The sequence below is a fragment of the Colossoma macropomum genome, unplaced genomic scaffold (assembly GCF_904425465.1).
Source record: "Colossoma macropomum unplaced genomic scaffold, Colossoma_macropomum, whole genome shotgun sequence".
Taxonomy (NCBI): Eukaryota; Metazoa; Chordata; class Actinopteri; order Characiformes; family Serrasalmidae; genus Colossoma; species Colossoma macropomum.
This window is the reverse complement of record NW_023494786.1, coordinates 324,455-335,236: the sequence shown is the minus strand read 5'-3', so window position 1 is coordinate 335,236 and position 10,782 is coordinate 324,455. Positions and strand designations below refer to the sequence as shown.

The following is a 10,782-nucleotide window of genomic DNA, read 5'->3' as shown; positions in this document are numbered from 1 at the left end:
GGATCTGGCTGCAGCTGGTGTTCACAATGCTGCTGCTGCTGCTGCGAATAGAGGCTGAGGAGAAAAGGGGAGGGAGGAGGGCACACGCGCACACACACGCGCACAGGGGGGCGGGGCTAACAGGCTCCTCTCTCTCTCTCTCAGGGCTGCTTTATATCTGCACTGCCTTTTAGACCACGCCCCCCGCGGCCCAGGGCAAAAACGTGAGCGCGTCAGTGCGTATGAGGGCGCCTGCTGCGCGTGCATCAATGTGTCTGCGCATGAGGGCGTCTATATGCATCAAAACTGTTGGACACCCTATTATAAAGTCATGAATATAGCGGCTGTGACAGCCTCCTCCAGGGAAGCTGTCCACAGATTTTGGAGACTGTCTGTGGGAATTTGTACCCATTCAGTCTAAAGAGCGTTTGTGAGGTCAGGCACTGATGGTCTGGCTCACAATCTCTGTTCTAGTTCATCCCAAAGGTGTTCAGTGGGGTTGAGGTCAGGGCTCTGTGCAGCCCACTGGAGTTCCTCCACACCAAACTGGTCAGTCCATGTCTTCATGGAGCTGCTTTGTGTACAGGATCTCAGTCATGCTGGAACAGGAAAGGCTCTTCCCCAAACTGCTGACACAAAGCTGGAAGCAGTATAACTGTGTAAAATGTCTTTGTGCTGTAGCATCAACATCACCCTTCACTGGAACTGAGGGGCCTGAAAAACAGCCCAGCTCATCATCCCCTCCTCCACCAAACTTTACTGTGAGTACAGTGCATTCCGGTAGTTAACGTTCTCCTGGCATCCACCAAACCCCAGATTCATCCATCAGACTGACAGATAGAGAAGTGTGATTCATCACTCCAGAGAACAGAGTCCAGCGTGCTTTACACCCCTCCAGCCGACACTTGGCATTGCGCATAATGATCTTAGGCTCCAGTTCTTGTGCTGATGTTGTTTCTAGAGGGCAGGTTAGTGAGTGATTCAACAGAAGACAGGCGATTATGCACTCTGTGAGTTTGCATGGTCCACTGCTTTGTGGCTGAGCTAACCTAAATTTCCATTTTACAATAATAGCACTTACAGTTGTCTGGGGCAGATCTAGCAGCGAAGAAATTTCGCTGCTTGTGGCATTTGCGTCTTGATATAAGTAGTGCCCTTTTTTACTGTTTCTTTTGTTCATTTAATTTTTTGATAGGCTTGTCCGAGGTTTTTATCAAGGCCTCTATTATTACCTACTGTATTGTTATATTCGTTCATCATACTATATTTTATTATTTGGTCAGAGTTGGTGTCAGAGTGGTTGGTGGTGCCTAAGCTGGTTTTCGTTATGCAAAAAATGAATGATGTTTTTGAAAATCGTGACCTGCTGTGAACTAAAATGTTCCGAATGTTCTGTCCGGTCTACATCCCCCCACCTCCGAGTGTCACTGTTGCTCTTATGAGACTATTTAACAGTCAAAATGTGAATAATGCTATATTTACTACAAGCAAGCTAACAAACCTGCACACCAAACACCAGTTACTCAAACTGCAGCGTAAACCTGCCAAAGCAACTTCACTACCACACTGGACGGAGTGGTCACTCTAATGACGTCAGTTCAGTGCGCAGCAGTGCTAGCTTGCATGTAGCAATATTTATAGTTCAGCGCCTAAACAAACTCGTCATTGAGAGAAACCAGTGCAGAAAGAAGTTTGCACGGCAACGTCCTCCACCATGAATGGATTTTAGACCAAAACCTTCTCAAAGCTACAAACAGGCCTCATTCACCAATATCTTCCTAAGTTTGTTCTTAAATGAGTTTATGAGAAAGGTTCTACGAAAAAGTCTACGTCAGATTCATGACGCGTTCTTAAAGCGCAGAATTTGTGCTCTTGAGTGTGTGTAGATTCTGTTCTTGCCTATGAACAAATCCCAAATGGTGAATCTTCGTTAAAACTGCGCACGTGGGTTTTAAGATGAAATTTCTTCGTAAGATGAGGCCCAGTGTTTTCTCTAGATCAGAGACTTTCACAGCAAACCGCTCTCAGTGACTTTGTTTATATCTCAAAAATTGAATTATGCGGAAATTTTCAAAAATTTGAGGAATTCCCCTTTGATTTTTCATATTATTTTCATATACTATTGTCACTGACTGTCCTTCATAGGGTGGTACGCAATGATGAACGGTGCATTTCACTCTGATGAACCAGCGCAGTGATTCGCTGCTCTACTGCATTCAGAAACACTGAATTGTCAGTATAAGAAACACTGCTGACATTCAATCAGCTGATCAACCCTGAGAGATAAGATTAGGAGATAATAAAAAGAAATAGTAAAGAAAAGAGACAGTTGCGTTGGCCGGGAATCGAACCCGGGTCAACTGCTTGGAAGGCAGCTATGCTAACCACTATACCACCAACGCTTGTGAAATACGGCCGCTCAGTCCAATACGAAGGACTCACCACAGATCCACCCGTTTTAATCTTTAAATAGTGACTATATTCGCTCGGCCGTTCACCTCGTTACAAATTCCGATGCTCAATTATTCATTCTGTTTTCTTTCTTCACGAAACTGGACTCGGCTTCCTATTTGCCGGCTTCTTGTTCGCATTTCCCCGTTCCACCTTAAATGGTGCAGCAGTTAATGCTAAGCACCAGGCGCCAGAACGTAACTCCTGCACCATTTAAGGTGGAACGGGGAAATTCGAAAACGAAGCTGGCGAATAGGAAGCCAACTTCGTCCTCGTTTTAATTAAAGCCATTTTTATGTTTTATTGTGTAAAACATGAGCCCGTTTTAGAGTTCATAAACGCGGTTTTTGGTTTATAAGTGAAATATGAGCTGCTACCGTTAAGATACAGTGCAAAAATAACGTTAGCCCTCCACAGAACTGCTTTTAGGAACTGTATTAAACTGCTGATGTAGTGGTGAAATAATCTCTGACATGTGTACTATTATTTTCATTTTTAGGTGAAACCTGATAAAGAACAATACGTGTAATCTTTGAGAACTCAGATGGGACTACTTTGTTGCGCCGGACTCGTTTGGATGTTGTGGGTGGTGATGCGTCTTTTGCGTCATCGCTTTCCACGTTCCTCCGTCTCAGGCGGAAGAACACAGATAACTGAAGCTATAGCGGAAAGAGGGCCAAATCGTACCCTGTCAACATACCTGAGGGCTAAATTATTTTTCAGAAAATATTAAAAAATAGTAAGTTTTCAAAATATCAGCACAAAGAATCAGTTTTATACACTTTCCTATCACTGTGAAAAAGATATACCACTGGATCTTCCGAATTACGAGGTCGTTAAAGAGCTATAATGCTAATATAGCTACATGTGAGCTAAAGCTAAACTTGATGTCACTAAGGCGGGCTGTGGCGGAGCTCTGACGAGCTGTGTTACCTTATCAAAATGTTCTACCGTAGGGCATATTTACAGGTATACCCGTAAATAAAACCTCTGGGATATTTTGATAGGCTAAATCTCCTTGTCTAAAGTACTACCCCTGTTAAACCTACGAGGCTAAATTTAGCTTCTTTTTTCGCTGTTTCTTGTTTGAATGTTCCCGTTCCACCTTAAATGGTGCAGCAGCTGTGACTGTAACATTAGCAAACGAGACAAAATAATGACCTGTTAGTTTGGTGGAACAGCAAAAATAAGTTACTGTTACTCAGCTGTTAAGCGTTAATAGTGAAACCTCCTCATATCAGGCCTTTCCACCCTCCATGACATCAAAATGACACCAACATCAAAAAGGTGTGGATGGATGGAATAAAAAAGCACTTAACTACATTGATGAAAATCTGCGTGTGTAACGTTAACGTTCTTATGGAGTACTTTTATTCATTATTATTTTAAAAAATCAAGTCTAGATGGACAAATGAAGTCAGCTTCTTTTTCGCCGGCTGCTTGTTCGAATTTCCCCGTTCCACCTTAAATGGCACAGCAGTTCAGAACATGACTGCTGAACCATTTAAGGTGGAACGGGAAAAGTCAAACAAAAAGCTGGCAAATGTCCTCAGAAAAATGTCCTCAGAAAAATGTTACCAGCATTAAAATAATAATCAGGATATTCTGATAGCCTAAATCAGTTTATCAGCAGTATTAAGCTGAGTCTGTACTGGATCAGCCTGAGTGCAGTATGTTTGTAGATCTTTTCAAATCAAGCTAAAAGGAAAGATCTGTCGTGTTTCACTGAGCATCAGGTGAAGAACAGAGAACCGCAAGGAAACCTGCTGATTCTGTTCTGACTTCTTTTCATTTCCCCTCAGTCTGAACATGGAAATGTACACTGACAAAGCCGGATTAAGGAGGCTGCCATTCTAATGACATGAATTCAGTGTGCAGTGTTCATGTGTGCAGTGTTCATATTTCAACTCTTTAACGACCTCGTAATTCAGAGGATCCAGTGATATTTGAGAGGAGAATGTTCACAGGACAAAATGTATCGGGTTCTGAATATTTGTATTTAGCACAGGGGGCGCTAGAGGCGATTTTTTGAAAACCCTATTCATTCTGGCCATAGAGAAGTAGAGCTCATACCCGGAGTTCCTAATATGGGCATAAGAATATGGCGCCGACTACAAAATGACTACACGACTACAGTGGTCTACAGAAAAATGGAGCTTAGAACCGGAGTTCCTAATATGGGCCGATCTTAGGACACCTCTGGGCTAACACATAGAGTAGATGACCATGAAAAATTGTTTTAAATAAAAAAAAAACCTGAAGAATTCTTTTAAACTCTGATGTGTACAAAATGTCCTCTTTTAAAATGTTACAGTGCAAATATTACCCCCATACACCCTCAGAAAAGATGGTTCTTCAAGGGTTCTTTAGTAAAGCAATGCTCTGTATAGAACCATGAACACTCAAAGAACCATTTGCATGCTTAAATGGTCCTTTGCATGGTGAAATGGTTCTCTATCAGCCACAGAGCAGCCTGCATACCACACCAAGATGCCATATGTAAGTATGCTTTATACAGAGCAGTGATAGAAGAACACCAGAAGCTGCTTGGACAAGTAGACCTTCCTTATCGTCCTAAGGAAGTAGAGCCACTTATGTGTCTTTAGAGCACAAGCATCCAGTCTTACCTTCAAATGGCTGGTGCAGCTACAGGTTTTAATTCCAAACAAGCTGGAGCACAACTGATTCTACTTGTTTAATAACTTGGTTTCAGTCTTAAGACTGGACGCCACTGTTTTAGAAACCTCTCAGCAGACTGGAAGAAAATGATGGAGAATTCAAGACTGATGGAAGAAACATCAATAACCTTTAACATGTGGATGATACAACACCCATAATGGGCAGTTTGGAAGGCCTGAAGGCTCTTATGAGGTTCAAGAACAGAGTGAAAAGATGGGACAGCTTTATGGATGAGAAAGCTAAAGAAAAAGTGGAAGAGGAAAAATATTGTGGCTTTTGGACTTTGGTGCTGGTGATGACTTTTGAGAGTTCCTTGGGTGGCAAGAAACCAAACAAATGGCCAAATCGAACCTCACATGAAGCCCAGATAGCCTGAAGCTCTTGTTTTGGACATTTTATGAGAAGAACTAACTGACTGGAGAAGACGATGATGCTTGGAAAAGTTTTAGATAAAAGAGGAAGAGGTTGACCAGCAAGATGGATGGGGACAATCAGAGGAATCATGAACCAGCCATTCAAAGGCCTGAAGGCCCCAACAGAGGATATTCTGGAGAAACGGTATCTACATGGAACTGAACCGATGGCACTAAATAATAGCCATAATAATTAGAGGGGTAGGCATGTTTACAACACATAGTGAATTTTTTAGTTTTAGTGTGAGCTTAAACATGCATATCTAAAACTGATGACCACAATCATGGCTGCTCGTTTCAGGCACAGCAGCGCCCTCTTCAGGAGAACCGCAGGAGTGACAGGAAGAAAACTCACAAACAGACCTAATAAAAACACAAGAAATGTTCGTTTACGCAGTTGGGCCGTAAATATCGAAACTCCCTACTTGTATTTTCTTCCTAAACCACCATTTTAATGCAGTAATTAACCTTACAGTAACCTCTTTAACTTTAGTTCAGCACGAGGCTGAAGTCATCTCCCTGTTTCGCCAGCTTCTTGTTCGAATTTTCCAGTTCCACCTTAAATAGTGCAGCAGTTACAGTCTGGTGCCTGAGGCGTTACAATGATAACTGCAGTACTATTTAAGGTGGAACGGGAAAATTCGAGTAAGAAAGCTGGCGAAACAGGGAGCAGACTTTAGCTTCGTTACCTCAGCCAAGTTCACTGTTTCTTTTTTTTGGGATTTGTTCTGTGGCTTTTGGCTTGTTGAGCTACATTTTAGACTAAATTTTAAAGTTCTGAGAATGTGGAAGGATAGTTAGCTAACTTAGCTAGCTATCCGTTTTTCAAAAGTTATATTAACTTACTTTAAAAGATGAGACCTGTTTACCATTGTTGTGAAACGCTTGTACAGTGCGGCGGTGATTTATACCGGTAATTCGGCCTGTTTCTCCATGGCTCGTTGGTCTAGGGGTATGATTCTCGCTTAGGGTGCGAGAGGTCCCGGGTTCAAATCCCGGACGAGCCCTGCTTTTTGCATTTTCAGTTCATTAAGCTCTCTTTAACTCATTAATCACATTTTTAATGAACGTAACAATGGAAAAATAAATAAAATAAAAAGTAAATGACTTAAGAAATTAATATATAAAGTAGAATTGCAAAGAAAAAATATGATACATCGATAAATAAATAAATATACATAACAATTAATATATTAATAAATAAAATCTTAAATAAATGAATATGTCTGCATTCATTTATGTCTATTTAGTAATTTCCCCTTCTCACAAATTTTTGTATTTATTTATTTTTGTTATTTATGTTTCTTTATTAACATTTTTTCTGTTTTTCTATTAATTTATTTTATTAAATCATTTCCATAACTGTTCATTTCTATATTTATTTATTTCTCTATTTATTTCTGTATTTCCTTGTCCTTATGCTAATAAAGGGGCTGTCAGTCAATGATGTCACAGCGTCTTAATATTCCTATTGGTTGATCGATGTCAGATTCTGGAGATCGATTGTACGTGTCCTGCTCTCTCAGCGGTAACTAAGGACCAGACAGTACAGTAACGGCTGCTTACAGCAGCAGACAGTCAGAGATCTGAGAGTCTCGGCTGATCTGGCTGAAAATGCAGGTCCGGATTATTGACTCTTTGTTGGAGGCTGTGGGGAGAGATGGGTCCATTTAGCTGACCTGCTGATTCAGAGGTCGACCCCTAGTGTTCAGAACTCTGGAGGAGGTTCAGCGTCTTTTTCTGCAAAATTCAGATCACACAGACATTTAGACGGCCTGTGGAGCCACCGAGAGTTATTCATCAGCAGGTCTGTCTGTCTGAGACACTGCAGCTCTTTATGGAGTGAAAGAACAGTTTAATCAGCTCTTCTCCTCCTGGGCCTGATTGCTAAGCCTGAACGTGAAAAACACGCCCCCTTATTATCATATGAACGACGAAATACAGAAATAAATAAATGAATTAATGGAAAAATAAATAAATAAATAAATAAATAAATAAATAAATAAAGCAAACAATTGTTAAAAATATAGATATGGGAAAAATATAAAAATGGCATTAATGAAACAAAATGAATAATACAGAAATAAATAAATCGAGAAATATATAACTGCAGAAAAAAGGAAATACGTGTATTATTACAATCACAATAAGCAATATACACTTTATTTATTTTTTTATTTATTGATTACTGAGCCATTTATTTTTTAATTTTATTTATTTTTCAATTTGGCTAATTTGGTCCTCCATACACTTGTAGCAGACCTTGAAATATTACATGAATACTTGATATATTAAAAATGTAAACGTCCCCAGGAGCTCAGCCTTTTAAACCTGCCTACTTGCTCATTTATGCTTGGGCTCAGTTTCTGAGCTGCTGAGCTGACGTTTGGTGTTTATGTTGGTGAGGAACTGTGTAGAATTAAGGTGTAATTCAAGGTGAACTTCAGCCTAGTATGTGTGTGAGGGTAGGGGGCGCTAGTGTATAATTTCTCAGATTATTAGATCAAACCAGAAGGATATTTCAGTCTCGCTAAACGATTTTAAGGGGTGACGTGAAGGAAGACAAACTGAATCATATAAATTGAGCTTAGATAGCGGATCAGCAGTGACTGTATTTAACGTTATTAGGTCAAAAGGGACCAAAACGTTTGACCCCGACGTGATTTGAACACGCAACCTTCTGATCTGGAGTCAGACGCGCTACCGTTGCGCCACGAGGTCCGCTGACACGCAGTGCACGCTCACCCTCACTTCACACTGTAACACGACTGAAGCCATTTGAGGTTATATTCACCAACAAACCCCAAGACCTCGTGGCGCAACGGTAGCGCGTCTGACTCCAGATCAGAAGGTTGCGTGTTCAAATCACGTCGGGGTCAAACCTTTTCGCGTCAGTTTATACATTCTGACTTGAAGGGGAATTCCACCCAATGTTCAAAATTGCTTAATCATTCACTCCTTGAGACGCTAACAGAGTGATTCAGAGTGGTTTGGTGGGAAATGGTTCAGATTTCCTTACAGTGGTGGTGACAGGAACCAGGGGTCACCATGACTGCAACTCAAATATAGACATTTTATTTAATATCCAAAACCACCAGTGAACCTACACGAGTCTTCTGAGCTTTATGTGGAATGTTGATGATGGAAAAAATGCATAAATGTAAAAACAAGGTTTTCTTCAGCCTTACAACACCCTGCATGTATCTCTCCGATTCGACACTTACCATGAATAGAGTTCAATTTGTGATCTATTACCTTTTTAAAAGCAACAAAATGACCATTGTTTTTTATTTCGGTAGAAAGTGAAGGGATCTGTACTTGAACTTAAAATAAAATTATTAAACTAGCATCAAAATGATCACAAAAACACATAAAATGTCTCTGTCCACCTTTAGTATGTTGATTGTGGGTTGTCCCACCTCACTGACACTGAACTTCTCTATGAAATACAATAATTAAAGTGTTCCAGTAACACCATCAGTACAACGTTATTTGGTTAATTTCCAAGCAATTTAACATTAAAAGAATATTTTTTCCCCATTTAATTAATTTAACAAAAAAAAAGTAATTTTAGCCTTTGTCCCACCCTGTTACGCAAATCTTTCCCCCGAAAAAAGATGGAACATTCTGTTTATTATGATAAACATGAATTTGTGTCATGTTTTCTGCAGAAAGACCATCAGCTGGGTCAGTGTTCTCATTCTGCTTTCTCAATTTACACACAAAACATTGATTTTGCCGCAGTAAGGTTTGATGATTCAACTCTGTTACCAAAATTATAGTTGGAAAAAAAAATCTATATATATGTATACCTTTTTAATTTATGTAAATTAGATGGTTATTAGTACAACCCCATTCAGGACACTGTGCAAAATGTAAATAAAAACAAAATGCAATGATGTGCAAATGATTTAAACCCTGTATTTTATTGAAAATAGTACAAAGACAACATATCAAATGTTGAAACTGAGAAATTCTATTATTTTTGAAAAATATATGCCCATTTTAAATGTGATGCCAACAACATATTCATTGGCTGGTAAAGTTGTGTAATGTGTGCTAAAAAAACACCTGGTGGTTGATTGACAACAGGTCAGTAACATGATTGGGTATAAAAAGATCATCTCAGAGAGGCGGAGTCTTTCAGAAGTAAAGATGAGGAGGGGTTCACCACTCTGTGAAACACTTCACCATCAAACAGTGCAACAATTCAAGAATAATGTTTCTCAACGTAAAACAGCAAAGAACTTTTGCTTTTCATCATCTGTGGGACACAATAACATTAAAAGATTCAGAGAATCTGGAGAAATCTCTGTATGTAAGGGACGAGGCCAAAAACCAGTATTTGCTGGCCGTGATCTTTGGGCCCTCAAGCAGAACTGCATTAAAAACAGACATGATCCTGTAGTGGAAATCACTGCATGGGCTCAGAAACACTTCTGAAAACCACTGTCTGTGAACACAGCTCATCACTGCATCCACAAATGCAAGTTAAAACTCTAAAACACAAAGAGGAAACCAAATATAAACAGGATCCAGAAACGCTGCCACCTTCTCTGGGCCTGAGCTCATTTAAAATGGACTGAGGGGAAGTGGAAAATTGTCCTGCGGTCTGACGAATCAACATTTGAAATTCTTTTTGGAAATCATGGACACTGTGTCCTCCGAGCTAAAGACCACTCAGCTTGTTATCAGTGCACAGTTCAAAAGCCAGCATTCATGATGGTATGAGGGGGCATTACAGCACATGGCATGGGTGACGTGCACATCTGTGAAGGCACCATTAATGCTGAATGATATATACATGTTATGGCAACATATGCTGCCATCCAGATGACATTCAGGGAAGGCTATCAATTAATTGATTATTTCAGACAGTGTCAAACCACATTCTGCATGTATTTCAACAGCATTGGTCCGTATTAATAGAGTCCGGGTGCTAAACTGACCTGCCTGCGGTCCAGACCTGTCACCACCGAAAACATTTGGAGCATTATGAAATGAAAAATACGACAAATGAGCCCCCGAACTGTTGAGCAGCTGAAATCCTGTATCAAACAAAAACAGGGAAACATTTCACTTTCAAAACTACAGCAGTGTCTCCTCAGTTCACAAACACTTACAGAGTGTTGTTAAAAGAAGAGGTGATGAAACACAGTGGTAAACAGGCCCCCGTCCCAACTTTTTGGAACATGGTGCTGCCATCCAACTCAAAACGGGCATATATTTTTCAAAAAAACTTTCTCAGTTTCAACATTTG

The 10,782-nt window shown here is 40.2% G+C and overlaps 4 non-coding genes across 4 annotated transcripts; 2 read left to right on the top strand and 2 right to left on the bottom strand.

Moving 5' to 3' along the window:
- Nucleotides 1-2,309: 2,309 nt before the first annotated feature.
- trnag-ucc lies at nt 2,310-2,381 on the bottom strand. The gene has a single exon. It is a non-coding gene; the product is annotated as a tRNA-Gly (tRNA).
- Nucleotides 2,382-6,457: 4,076 nt separating this feature from the next.
- On the top strand, nt 6,458-6,529 carry trnap-agg. The gene has a single exon. It is a non-coding gene; the product is annotated as a tRNA-Pro (tRNA).
- A 1,642-nt stretch (nt 6,530-8,171) lies between these two features.
- Nucleotides 8,172-8,243, bottom strand: trnaw-cca. Its single transcript has one exon. It is a non-coding gene; the product is annotated as a tRNA-Trp (tRNA).
- Nucleotides 8,244-8,329: 86 nt separating this feature from the next.
- On the top strand, nt 8,330-8,401 carry trnaw-cca. Its single transcript has one exon. It is a non-coding gene; the product is annotated as a tRNA-Trp (tRNA).
- The last annotated feature ends 2,381 nt before the right edge of the window (nt 8,402-10,782 follow it).